At 36.8% G+C, this 13,634-nt stretch overlaps 1 pseudogene; it reads left to right on the top strand.

Annotated features, from left to right (window-relative positions):
• Positions 1-5,699: 5,699 nt before the first annotated feature.
• On the top strand, positions 5,700-6,556 carry LOC149154232 (TORTIFOLIA1-like protein 1; annotated as a pseudogene).
• The last annotated feature ends 7,078 nt before the right edge of the window (positions 6,557-13,634 follow it).

Genomic DNA, 13,634 nt, shown 5'->3' with positions numbered 1-13,634 from the left:
AAGCAGCTGCTAGGCTTGTTGCACGATGGGTGTCTGTGGCTAGAGGAGCTGATACCCATCATCGACAAGTTGATCCATAGGATCACACGGCTGCCCTATACAGGGGAAAATCTAGCCACGAGGTGGAAAATGTGGCGAACAGGCCCTCACAGAGGCCTTGAAGGATAAACTCAAGCTTGTGAAGAATTCGCAAGGCTATGCCATCTCGAGTATCTGCGATCCTACGGTCAAGGTGGCCATGCAGATTTTGGCAGGAAAAGTTATGAGGAAGTGTCGCGCAAATGATGTGTCGGCACCAGTCATCGCTCTAGCGGCCCAATTCACCAAAGGAGTCCATTTTAATTGGGCGCACTATCTCTGTGGTGAATTCCTTGCGAATTGCCGTGAGGTACAGGAGCTCAGTAAGACCTTCCACTATGTGTGGCTCTTTCTATCCATTGTGTTGGTAGCCTGGGAGCTGCCAGAAGACAGTCAGTTCCCATCAGTTGCATTGGACTTGCCAGAAGCAGCAAAGTACGCTTCGCTGTGGGCTACCAAGGATGCTCAACGCATCAAGGATAACAAGATCTTCTGTATCTTGATGGAAATGAATATATACATGGCTATCAATTGCAAACTGCGATTGTCGCCTACTGTGTTTGCCAAACTACAGGAGTACGTGGAGTTCAAGGTAGACTTTCAGCACGTCATGATTAGGGCACAGAAGGACCCTGAGCAGAAGTGGCATGCATTGCCTTACTTGGAAACGGACGAAGCGATTGATGCAGTTCTTGCTCATTGGCAGGTAGAGTGGTGCACTGCCTCAGACTCGATAGTGGGGTCCAGAAAGTTCATTGCACAGTGAAAAAAGGGGGAGGCTAAGCTCAAGATGGCATAGCTAGCCAAGAAGAGGAAGAAGGAGGTTGCTGATAAGGCCCAAGCAAAGAGGGATGCCGTACAACAGGCGGAAAATCAAACAGGCGGAATAGAGCACGACTCTGACAAAGTTGCGAGGTCACCTTCGCCCAAAACAGAGGAAGAAACGGACGAGAAAATAGAGCAGCATGGAGCGGACCTGCAGATGGCATTGTAGCGCATCAAACATCCAAGAAATCCAAGGTGAGTAAGACGTCGTTGGACCCAATCACCCTAATAGAGGGAGATTTGAATGACATTGGAGACACAATGCGGGATGTCACCACAGAGGTACTGCAACAGTTCGAGTAGCAACAACAACAGCGATTAGGGGCCATCTAGACGGGTCTGCATGAGCTGTAGATTTGTGCATCACAGGTTGGCACAGCATGCACCCGCCTCACCATCGGTACTTCAGAAGCCACCAAGATGCTGCATGTGAAGGACTCCCAAGTGATAGTGTTGTTGAATGGAACACTGACCACAGAAAACAAAGCTGATAGTTTCACTGTTAGCGCCCTCAAGGGAGTAGGGATGAAATTGGCAGCGCTTCTTGGCGAGGCGCTCCATCTACTGCAGGATGGAGTGATCACGGAGTTGAGGGCTTGCGAACAACGTGCTTTGCGGGTAATCAGTGAGCAGAAGATTAATAATGTATAGATGGCCCTGGAATGAGACACTGCCCTCACTTCCATGGTGGAACTTACTAACACAAATATGCGCATGATTAAGGCCATGAGGGAAGCCTGCCGAATGGTCCCCGAATTGGTCATTCCTAAGGATGCGAAGCCAGATGAACATGTCTACAAGCTTGCTACAGGGGTGCTCGATGCTCGCACAGAGTTGGCTAAGGTTCAGCTAGAGTTGAACCTACAGATTGCTGATTTACATTTGAAGGCCTAGCCTTCAACTCTGCCGGAAGTAAATAAGCAGTGCACAACTACTGTTACAAAGGTGATAGCAGCAGTAGACAGTGCAGTAGCAGACTGCACATGGCTGTTTGAACAGTCATTCGAGTTCTTGATGAGTCTGCAAGAGGATCCTAATGTACAATGGCTGGAGACAGAGGCACGAGAACTGCAGTAGCACTATGATGAAGTAAAAGGTATAGCGCGCACCATCGCTCTCACATAGAGACTAGCGAAGCTGCAGGAGGCCAAAACATTGAAGGAACAGGTAGATGCAACGTAGCACAAAGAGGTAGTACTAAAGGTGAGCTTGAAGCCCTAGTTGGATGAAGCTTATCCGGTCATGATCTCCATTAAAGGAAAGCTTGCTAATCTACAAGCGACTTAGCAGAAGCTTCAGGCTGACAGTTCAGGACAAGTAATAGAGAAGTTGGTTGAAGAAGTGAAGCAGGCAGCCGCGCAGTGCACCACCGAAGTGGCAGTCAAGTAGGTCGAGTTGGAAGGTCTTCGTGCCAAGATCTCTGTGTTCGCAGAGTTACTCGAGAGTGAGTCACCATGTTTGTGTTGGGGGCCTATTGGGAATGGGTTCCCCCAAGAGTAGTTTTGGGGCTAAAAGCCCATGTTTTGGGATAATTTTGCAATAAAATTGTAAAGTCTCCGCATTTTGTGGTCGCGGAGCATGAAGGTGTCAAGATTCTTAAAGGGTTATTCACCCTTATTTTGTAAAGTGTAAAGTCGGCTATAAAGATCTACCCATGGTCCACGGACCATGGGATTGTATAAAAAAGAGCTAAGTAAGTAAGCTCTAAGTAGTTAAGTAAAGAACAAACTAGCAAAGTAGGGTGGAGAAGTCTAAGTGTTCTCGGGTCTTAGCGTAGGTAGAGGCTCTACAGTTGAGTGCGCAGAGGCCTAGGGTGGAAGTACACAAATGAGTGTGTGAACCCCTGTAGCTGTGTGCGCAGGTCAGATAAAGTCTGTATTAAACTGAAAGATATCAATAAAGAGAAGTATTATGCAAATATTGTGTATTTAGTTCATGTTAATGCATCTGATTATATTGCATTTTGGGTTTAAGTTACAATGTTTATTTGATGCATGAATATATGTGATTGTATCAGTTAATTGAACGTAAGTAAGGATATCAGTTTACGCGGCACTAATTGTGATTTATTAGTAAGATAGGTAAAACACTTGAGATAATTTGGGAACCTATACAATACATTGTCGTAGCTACGTGAAAGTACTTGGACCACAGGCTAGGGCTGCACGAAGGTTAATCGTACACATTCGTGGAGGTACTGAACAGAGGAATAAAGGGTAGAATGAAAAATCCCTAAGGTTTAGTGACTTGCACAAAAGTAGGGGCAGAGGGAATAAACCGACATCATGACCATCTCAGGGTGTGGAAACTTGGTTCCATTACCCCCGCATACTGCTTTGGGTGAGACTTCGGTCTGTGCTCTGCGGGCTAATGCCGAAAGGGCCAGTGGTGTAGGGATTTGTTTGGCTGACTAACATTGAACCTAGGTCAACGCCCTCAAAGCCAACATTTATACCTATTGATTGCATTTGTTGTATCTATTTTCTGCTATCTAGTGACATTTGCATTTTTTGGGTTACTCTTCTACTAGTTTAACCCTTCAAGACATGATTGCAGTCTGAATGTTTTCTTCATTGTCATGACATTGATTCTTGCATTTGTGTTTGTAGTCATTGCATTACACCTTAGGATACCCAATTTAATTATTTTAATTGTACTCATATTTAAATTGTTGATAAATTCTTTGGAAGGATTTCAGGAACATTTTCATTTTGATATATTATAGCGAGTTATAAATGTGAAATTTTTTTTGTTCATAAAAGAGTGAGGAAACATGTCTTTCTTTAAGCTTTAGGACATTTAATTTGGCATGTTTCTTTATCAGTTATGAAACATGATTTATTAGAGAAATTTATTTTATACATGGAAAAAGTCAAATTATAATCATTTTTATTTTTAAAATCCAACACATGTTTTAACTACACCACAAACTTCTCCACATAGAAAGATACTTAGGTTGGTAGGACATTCCCAGTTTGGATTGAGGTATTTTTTCCAATTGAAAGTGAATCTTCCACAAGCTAGATTGAAATAATTATGTGTAGTCCCACTTCAACGGGGTGGAGTAGTCCATGAAAGGTGAATTCATAACAACTTTCTTGTAGTACCCATGAGGTGAAATGCTTGAGAACATGATCTTGGGGAGATTGGAACCATGGTTGGCAGCTTGAAAAGGCAAACCACAAACCCATGGGTGGATTGGGACATTAAAGAAAAACACAACTACTTAAAAATTTGAATCTCAGTAGAGTATATGCCATCTTGATTACTGTCTTTAGTGTGAAACATTTAGAAGTTGTAGAAAAATGAAATGTGCAGAAAACACTCAGAAAAATTTATTATCCTAGCAAGAATATTTCAATACAAGTGATAGGTGGCATGCCTCTTATAACAGATTGTGAACCACAACTCACTCTCATATAAATGACACCTATCCTCTGACTCCTATTACATTTTAATTTCACATAGATAGTACACTAATACTTGTTAACAACACACTCAACTGAATGTCACTGTGAGTGGATGTTGGATCTGTATATACAACATTTAGTTCTATTTGTCTATGTTTTGTCAATAAATTGTAAGGGATTTCTGACCTTACTAACATTTGACTAAATGAACAGTCTAACTTTACCCTTTGTGTTTCAACAACTCCAAATGATGTGTGATACTAACCCTAACAAGATAACTAAATAGAAATTATAAAAATTTCTAGTGAACATCACTGATTAGAAAGAATTGTTGCAGATATCATATTGATTATGTATAAGTTGTATTGTAACCATTTTAATTTCACTAACTAGAAAACATGTATATAATAAATGTTCGTCCTTGCAAATTCATGTTGTAGGTTATTCTTTTTTCTAGATATAATGATCCATCATTGTATATGCCTGATCATTATGCATGAGTTGTCTTGCAAGTCACACAAGAAAGAGGTGTCACATCATCTGTCTAATCATTACTCAACATGTTTCATCCTTCGCTCCTACAACTTGTGTTTTTGGTTGATATAGCCTGAAATATCTTGCGTGTTGCCTTGTTTTCAATGTTTATCTGTTCACATAATTTCCCGAACATCTTCTATAAAAAATATAGGCTCTTCTTTCCATAGAATACGAGGACATCATTTATGTTATGATGATATGTTCATCCCTCATTGCTTCCTTAAGATAGTTTCGACCAATGCAGACTATACAATTCTTTAATAACAACCAATATTGTATCTTGTATGTGAGTGCATACCATGATACTGATGGAAAACCTTTGAAAATAGAAATGAACTATCAATGTTATAGTTATAATTTTGTGAAATGCACCTTTACCTAATTTCTTTTGCAGTCTCTTGTCTTTGAAATCTCTGGTAATTGACAGTTTTTTTTATTTTTATTTTGTGCCAGAATTTTATAGGAAGCTCACAAGAAGGTATACGATCCTTAAAATCAAGGGTTCATGGTTTAGAATAGATTTTTTATGAAATGGCTTAGGATATAGTTGTATTTATTAGTAGGTTGTCTAATTCTAGTATTGAAGGTGGCATGGGTACATGTTATAAGTTCTCTGGTTCATATTCTTTAAACTCCAAGTTTTGGAGGAAATGTAATGGAAGATATGTTTCCATAAGAATGGGTACATGTTGTAAGTTCCCTAGTACAGGTTTTTTAAACTCGAAGTTTGGAGCAAAGGTAATTTAAGATATGTTGTCGCAAGAATTGTAACATCTAATGTGTCATCCTTGAGTAAATTTGGAGGAATAACAGATAACCCAAATAATAGAAGGAAATGGGCATAAAGGAATGCATGGTGGTTTTATAGTGAGCCCATTGGCATATATTAAAGGGGTTTTAAGGAAAGAGAGTATGGATTCTATTTTAGACATCTCTCAGAAGCCTATATAAGAGAACTTGAAAGTAGATCAAATAATGACTAGATCACTAGACAAGAATATGTCTGGTGAGAGTCCCTCTACAAGGAGTGTTTGAAAAGCCTCAAAGGATGAGACTACTCTCTCTTCTATACGGGTTGTAGGGAAGGATGGAAAAATAGATTTGGAATTTGTAAAATAAAATTCAAGACCAAGCACTTGGACACTAGCACAAAAAATTTATCTTCTAGTAGATCAAGACATGGTACTATTTTCTAGAGTGTTTGGACCCGTGTTGTAGATTTTCTACGAACAGGAGATGTAGAATCCATATTTGTTGAAGTCCTCTATATTGGGGATGATCTCTTATTTCTTAGGCTTATGAATTAGACTGGCCCTATTGTGGAGTACTTGTCACAAGTGATCACTGTTGAAATGCTGCAAAATATCATTCATTTCTTGATGAATCATAAATCCCTGGATTTAATAATCCCTTGGATTCAGTAGGTCATTCATATAATCAAAACTATTCTCTAAAGAGGACATGTGCTTTTTTGCACTCTTAAATGTAAACCTACATATGTTATTTGGGACGTTCAGGTTGTTAAATTGGAAAGTAATGGTTCGGATTATCTGGACCTACCTCCTGAATGTAAAAAGGGAATTTTACCAACATTAAAAGAAGCCCCGTCACTATGTTTCATTGATGCTTCAAATAGACATACTATTTCTCACATTGCATCGAATTTGTGAACAATATGGGCTACAGATTTGTCAAGAAGTAGGTAATGAGTAATTGTAGTTTTGCTGAGAAGCGGTTAATGACTAAATGAAATATAAATTTTCACCACTGCCCTTCTCTGAAGGAAAATTAATCACATTATGAGTACAATCCTGTGCAGGGTATCTTTCCAAGGAATATAGATTTTTTTTCCTATAAATATAGAAGGCTATTCCAGAAAAAATTGTATAGCTCAATTAACAAAGTCATCAATTCTATTTGTTCGTTGTAAATTTTCAAGCATAATTTTACTACCAGCTTGTTGAACTCCTATTTTATTATCTAATCAAAGTCATGGATAAATAAGTTAATAGTTTGTATTTTTCCAAGACTTTATTATCTTTGTGTTCTCTATCATCTTTGTTTAAGATTATTACTGGTATATTTTTTGATATTTGGCAGTTACAAGGTCATAAAAGAGTTGGGGGATGGCACTTACCCAAGTGTATGCAAGGCTAAAACATGTGAGATAGCATGAATTATTATTTTCTTGAAATTTAAGAATTAAATGATCACTATGTTCTCCTATAGACTATGTTAGTGTTTTTTATTATTTGTTGTATTAGATGCTTTTCTATTCCACTTTTATCTGTTAAAAGTAGTGTATGACTATTAATATGAATTTCTGGGTGTGGAGAATCTATCTGAAGTTGACCAGTAAGCAATTGTTTGAGTCAAATGTAAGTTTGTGGAGCATCCTTGCTTATTTTAGAGTCAAAACTGAGATAGTTGCCTGAAAGTAACCAAGTTGCTAGTTCCCATGTCTCCAGGTATTCATCTTTCACATTCCACTTTTATCTGTGCAAAAGTAATGTCTGACTATTAATGTGAATTTTTGGGTGTGGAGATCTATCTGAAGTTGAACAATAATTAGTTGTTTGAGTCCAAATGTAAGGTTGTGAAGGAGTGTCCTTACTTATTTTAAAGTCAAAATTGAGATAGTTGCATGAAACTAACCAAGTTTCTAGTTCCCATGGTATTTATTTTTTGGTTGCAGTACATAGTTTCTCCAGGATAAAAAAAAATGGCTTTCTTACTAGGTCTCTAGGTATTCATCTATGTCAATAAGGTTCTAGATCCTTTCTTCATGTTGTCAAGTCATGGTCCAAGACTTCTAGTTATAGCACCAGGCTAGTGTGACTTTCAAAGGATTTATCATGGTTTTATTGCAATGTCTTCATGGTGAGGTGTTCATCGTTCCTTTTCTCCTTGTTCATCATCTCTCACTTTGCATCTAGGAGGTTCCTTTGGCACTCCTTCATTGCCACTATGATTGGTTTTACTTTCAATTCCCAATGGGCCTGCAATGACCTGTTTTGGTCATTTATGAACATATCTCTATCTCTCTTTCAAACTAGATGGTTTACACTGTCATGGTCAGGTTTAGTGGGTGAAGAGTTCATCCCAAGGGTAAGTAGTATGGGCTTATTTCGATAAAAGGATTTCTTGTTGATGGAAACCTAAAAGGAGATTCAAACTTCTTAAATTTAAAGTCCTCTTGTCCCTATAATAGGATGTTGAGATTAAACCATGATAGCTAATTTCTTATACCTACAATAAATAGGATTAGAAATCATATTGCGCTCATATATAGGTTTTATTTTTGTGATATTTACTCTGGGGACCTTCACGAGCGAGGATGATATTTTAAGTGGATGTTAGTAGTGTTGTATCTCTTCTATGAGATCCAGTTTAGTAAAATTGATGTAGTCTATCTGCTTTTTTAGTTGCATGTATGCCCACCCATTGACAATGATTTTTTGTTGAGTTCCTATTTATGTTTTTTGTCAATGGGTGGTATGTAGTATGTACACACTACAGAATCTCAAGGCCCATACCTTGCCGCCATTTTATGCTTAGTATTGTACAATCATCTCAGTCTGTTGTCACAATTTATTCGTGTATACCTTTGAATTAGGACCCCAAATTGGGCATGTAATTAAGGGATTTGTAGGTCCAGGATATTATTTTCTAGATTTTTATTACTGCATGCTTGAAATAGTTCTTACCTTTAATTGATGTTTAGAATCCCTCTCTATCTCACCCATTTTAATTCTCCTCTAAGGAGGAGAGTTGAAATGCATTTTATATTTATACTGAATTTTGTTGTATGAGTTTTATTGTTGAGCACCTAGTATCCTTTCTTTAACAACACAAAATAATTAAGTTTAGGGCATTATGCTCTATCATATATTTTTATAGGTAGCTATAAAAAAAATGAAGAAGAAATCTTATATCTCAGAAGAGTGTATGAATCTCCATGAGGTCAAGGTATGAAACGTGAAAACTATTAAATATAGCAATTGGATAACATGTTAACCATAGTTTTGAAATCTTCTATTGATTCGTCTATTTTGCAAATAAATGGCAATGGTATTCATCACAGGGTTGAGATTTTTCTAGCAGTATCTGCGGAAGTTGAACCATCCCAACATTATCAAGATGAAGGAGGTCATTAGGGAGAATAATGAACTCTTTTTCATATTTGAATGCAGGTATCCTCGACATTTCTCGAAGTCTCAAATTCTTTTTTATATCATCATGAATATTGATACATTTGTGTGCCTTGTCAAAATTTTATATTTTATCTAGCTTATAATGTAAAGTGAAAATGCACATTTGGAATTGCTACTACTGCTCAATTATTAGTTCTTTAGTTGCCATACTTTTCTCTTTTATTTTCTAGTGTATAGTTGCCATACTTTTCTCCTTTATTTTCTAGTGTATTGTTGCCATACTTTTCTCCTTTATTTTCTAGTGTTCTGAATCTTTAAGTTGTTATTTTAGGCATCAATACATTTGTTTTGGTTAACTGAAATTGTTGTTATTTGTATTAAAAGGAGGTTGAATCCACATTGTGTGGTGAAATATTAGAAAGCAAAATTTCTATGTCGATATTAGGGGTTTCAAAATGACCCAAAATTTCAAAATGATTACCTACCATCTGAGCAGTTATTACATTTTTGGAAACATAAATATATAGTTTGCTAGTGTAAATCTTGATAAACTGAGCTAGTATCAAAAGTTTTTTACAATTTGTAATAAGGCTTGGACTTAGAAGAAACATGCCCACTAAGGGCTTCCTACTTGATGTCCACCTAAAAGTTTAACTATAGGGATGCATCAACATTTTCTATATATCTTTGCACTTGCTGGACTGTTTCTTTGTCTTTAATTGCTGTTCTAACGAAATCGATAGAATATTTGGAAGAGAAGCCAGAGGATGTGAGCTCCTAGCAAAACCTAGAACTAATTCATCAAACATAGTAAATTTTGCTTCATTTATTTATTTGCTTGACTCGATGAGCAACAATTTCCAATAAGTCAGTTTTCTTGTATGACTGAAATTCATTGGGCTTGTCATCTTTCTACTGTAGTGAGAGAAGGCCACTTGTAGATCCTCAATCTAGCATGTGCTCCTCTGAGCTTGAAGCCTGTTTAAAATTTCACAACAGATCATGACCGGAGTGCATATGACCTCGATTCATTTTAAAACCTATAAGTTGAACCAATTCTCGATGCCAATGAAAGTACCTAGTGACTTCTAGAATGAAGATGGCCAAAATGAGGGCATACCACTGAGATGAAAGCCAAGATTGGAGGCCCAGTTAACTTGGAAAGGTGAGTTAAATCTAGACCATTGGACCTTACTAGACAACTAAGCTGAGGAAAGTAATATTAAACATGAAAACCAAACTGAATCATCGTTCCTTCAGTGCCTACATATACCAAACACAAGTAAAGAGAAAATCCCACCTTCATTTCTCTTGAGCCATCATTTCATTTAATAATCTATTTCATGCCACACACGTAGGAATGAAAGGTAAGGTCTAGCTCACTTTACTACGCATCCTATGAACTCAAAAGTAACACACCATTTTTCCATAATCTCATTAGCATTCATATCCTATGGTTTGTAGAACTTAATATCATGGGAGGTAAGAGTTTGATAGGAACCCCCACCATTTATACTCAACATTCCAACACTTATTTCCATAGCCTAATTTGTTGTGATATCAGTTGTTCCATTGCAGACCCTCCTCCTTGTGATCCCTTGACCTCCTGTTAATACTCTAGATCAGCTGAGGTTTCACATCTCTTCCTAATTATGATTGAGGAGTCTCCAATTACAATTAATTTTTGATTCCCCTTGATTAGATATTTTTTAGACCTTGATAATATATTAAAATGTCATCACTTCTGCTTGGTTGTTGGTGGATTCTCCTAACTCCCAAGAAAACCTTACTTGGAAATTTTGTTCGAGGACAGATACTAACAAAGAGTTTTGATATTTAGGTATTAGAAGTTGGAAAAAATACCAGTGGTTCAGTTTTGGGTGGTTTAAATAAAATTTTCTCTCTAAAGGAAACCAATCTTGTGAAACAAAGAGAGTACAAGAGGGCAGATGGTATGATGATCATTACAACAATTCAACTTTTCATAAAACAAACCCTAAGTTTTAGGTTCCATGTTAATCACTCCAACATGATAATTCATGACATCATATGTTAATTTAATTTTTAAACTATTTTATTATACTTAATTTATATTTATGAGTTAAATTTCAATGGTAGTGGCAGGGAGGAATGCAAAGTTGACATGTAGCTCTGTGGAGTGTTTGAATTAGTCCCAAAGAAATTCCCATCCCTTGTTTGCATCACTCTGAGAAGAAAAATAAGTTGCTAAACAGTGAGTAATTTATGATGTAGAACATGACTACATAACTCAATGCTCCTATAAGTATCTCCTGCTGTTAATTTTTAGCTTAGCTCTATGTGAGGTTTGCTAAGAGAGGGCTATTTCAAAAATGGTCTTAATTTATTTTATGACAAATTGTAGTAAATCATGAGATCAAGCATCTCGATAGTCAATTCATAATGCGAGAAAGGCATGTCGGTGGGAGGGAGGAATGCAAAGTTGACACATAGCTCTCTGGAGTGTTTGAATTAGTCCCAAAGAAATGCTTGCCCCTTGTTTAAATCCCTCCGAGAAGAAAAATAAGTTGTCAAACAATGAGTAATTTATGATGTAGAACATGACTACATAACTCAGTGCTCCTCTAATAATCTCCTGCTTTGAATTTTCATCTTAGCTCTGTATGGGGTTTGCTGAGAGGGGGCTATTTCAGAAATGGTCTTAATTTATTTTATGACAAATATTAGTAAATCATGAGATCGGGCATCTCGATAGTCAGTTCATAATGCTAGAAAGGCTGGGTCTGTAGGTGTTTTATTAATTAAAGTAAATTATATTTAAAAATATGATTTAAGATCAGATTTTTAAGTAATGTCATGAATCTGCATCTTTTAAAAGGTTGGGGTTATTCACACTAATCCAATAGTCTACAGTAAATTAAGTAAATAAATTGTTTTTCCTAGTAGTCTGCAGTCGAATTTACTTTTAATTGGAAGCTTAACCAACTGTGGTGTGGAAGGTCCTTGCTCAGATTTAATCTTAATCAATTTTCACCTAAGAAGAGGCTATGTGAAATAGGTAGGCAACCTCATAAAAAAATCCATTCATAATCAGTATATGTAATAATGAGTACCCTATCCTTTTTTCCGATGGCATACTATTACTGCCACAGTTTTTCAGAGCCTCAGATATCTAAACTATTTTGACAACATTATCCAGATGTCAGTGAATCAAAAACTGGTATGAGAAAACCACCACTTTTTGTTTTTTTGGTAGTTTGGTTTCGTATAATTCTCTTGGACTTCTAGGCCAACCACGTATTGCAGATTGTTGACGGTCATATTATATCTCTTGATTATTTACAATGGCCTCAGTCTCATAGTCCTAATATTCTTTTAGCTAAATGAGAGTGTTGTCTCTCTAGCTTTATGTTGATTCAAATCACCATATCTCTATAGGATCTAGAGGCTCCACCTACTTTAGTAGGTTGAGCCCCATAAACACTTCATCTTCAACATCCCATATATCATGATGAGATTCAAAGAAGATTTTATAGTCTCTTGAAGGTATCTAGGGCCATTGTCCTCTTTCTTCAGTTGCCCTAGCTAGATATATTTGGCTTCTTTATTTGAGAGACAACTACATTAACACTCTCATCAGTGCATGTGTTTATTAGAGGTCCTAAGCTAATTACATCTTTTGTTTTTCCCATCATAGTAGTATGGGGAGAGGGAAAATGTCTAGTTGGGGCCATGAATATTGGTATGGGAAATATTTAACCAATCCAACATTTCCCCTCCACCCTCTAGATAGTTCTAGAGTTATGCAGAAATACACGATAATCCCCCTCCATGCTCAATCTAGGGCCTAGAGGCCTCTCATTTTGTGGCACACTCCCAACAACATAATCATGTTTAGTATCAGGGAATTTATTGTGATTGAAAACATTGCAAACTCATCCAGTGATTGAGAGTAGCTTCATTATGAGACTAGTTCCTATTTTTCCATGTGTTTATGTAATTCCAGAAAATTATCTTATACTTTGTTCATGGTTTCCTTCATTTATGAAACCCTTCTAATATTTCCATTTTTATCTTCATGCATTATTGTTGGTCTATATTTTTTACCTGTTTAGGAGATGCGCTAGCCACTCCTTATTTTCTTATTTGTACTGACTGTGTTCCTGAATTCCTTTGACTATAAGTCATGAGTAAATGTTACTGTATTTAATTTTGTTTCTATCTTAGTTTGATGGGAAACTTGTCAACCCTACCATTTGTTGATGTGTAGGTTATAGAGGTTGTGATCATTTCTTTTTGGATGTACTCATTTATCTTTACACTTTAGCATTGTTATAAAGTTTGAAACAATTTATATTCACTTCATCTTTTAGGAAAAAAACACATTGATGTTTTGTTTTGATATTTAGTAGGCACTGAAAGCAGTTCATGAGATGAGAAACAAAAACAACCACTAGAACAAAAACAAGTTCTACCAATAGGCATATCACCTACACATGAAAAATTTATGACAAGACAAACTCAACTTGAGCTAGGGAACACTGTGAATGTTTTTACCTAACTAGTTATCAATGTACCACATTTTCTTCTGGCCTAAATTGACATACTGTTAATGCTACAATCCATGTGAAATTAACCTAAATGGATTGCT

The sequence above is a fragment of the Pinus tabuliformis genome, chromosome 9 (genome assembly GCF_031772625.1).
Source record: "Pinus tabuliformis cultivar Carrire ecotype Pingquan chromosome 9, CPIR1, whole genome shotgun sequence".
Lineage (NCBI taxonomy): Eukaryota > Viridiplantae > Streptophyta > Pinopsida > Pinales > Pinaceae > Pinus > Pinus tabuliformis.
The sequence above is the reverse complement of the archived record's forward strand: the minus strand, read 5'-3'. Positions and strand labels throughout refer to the sequence as shown.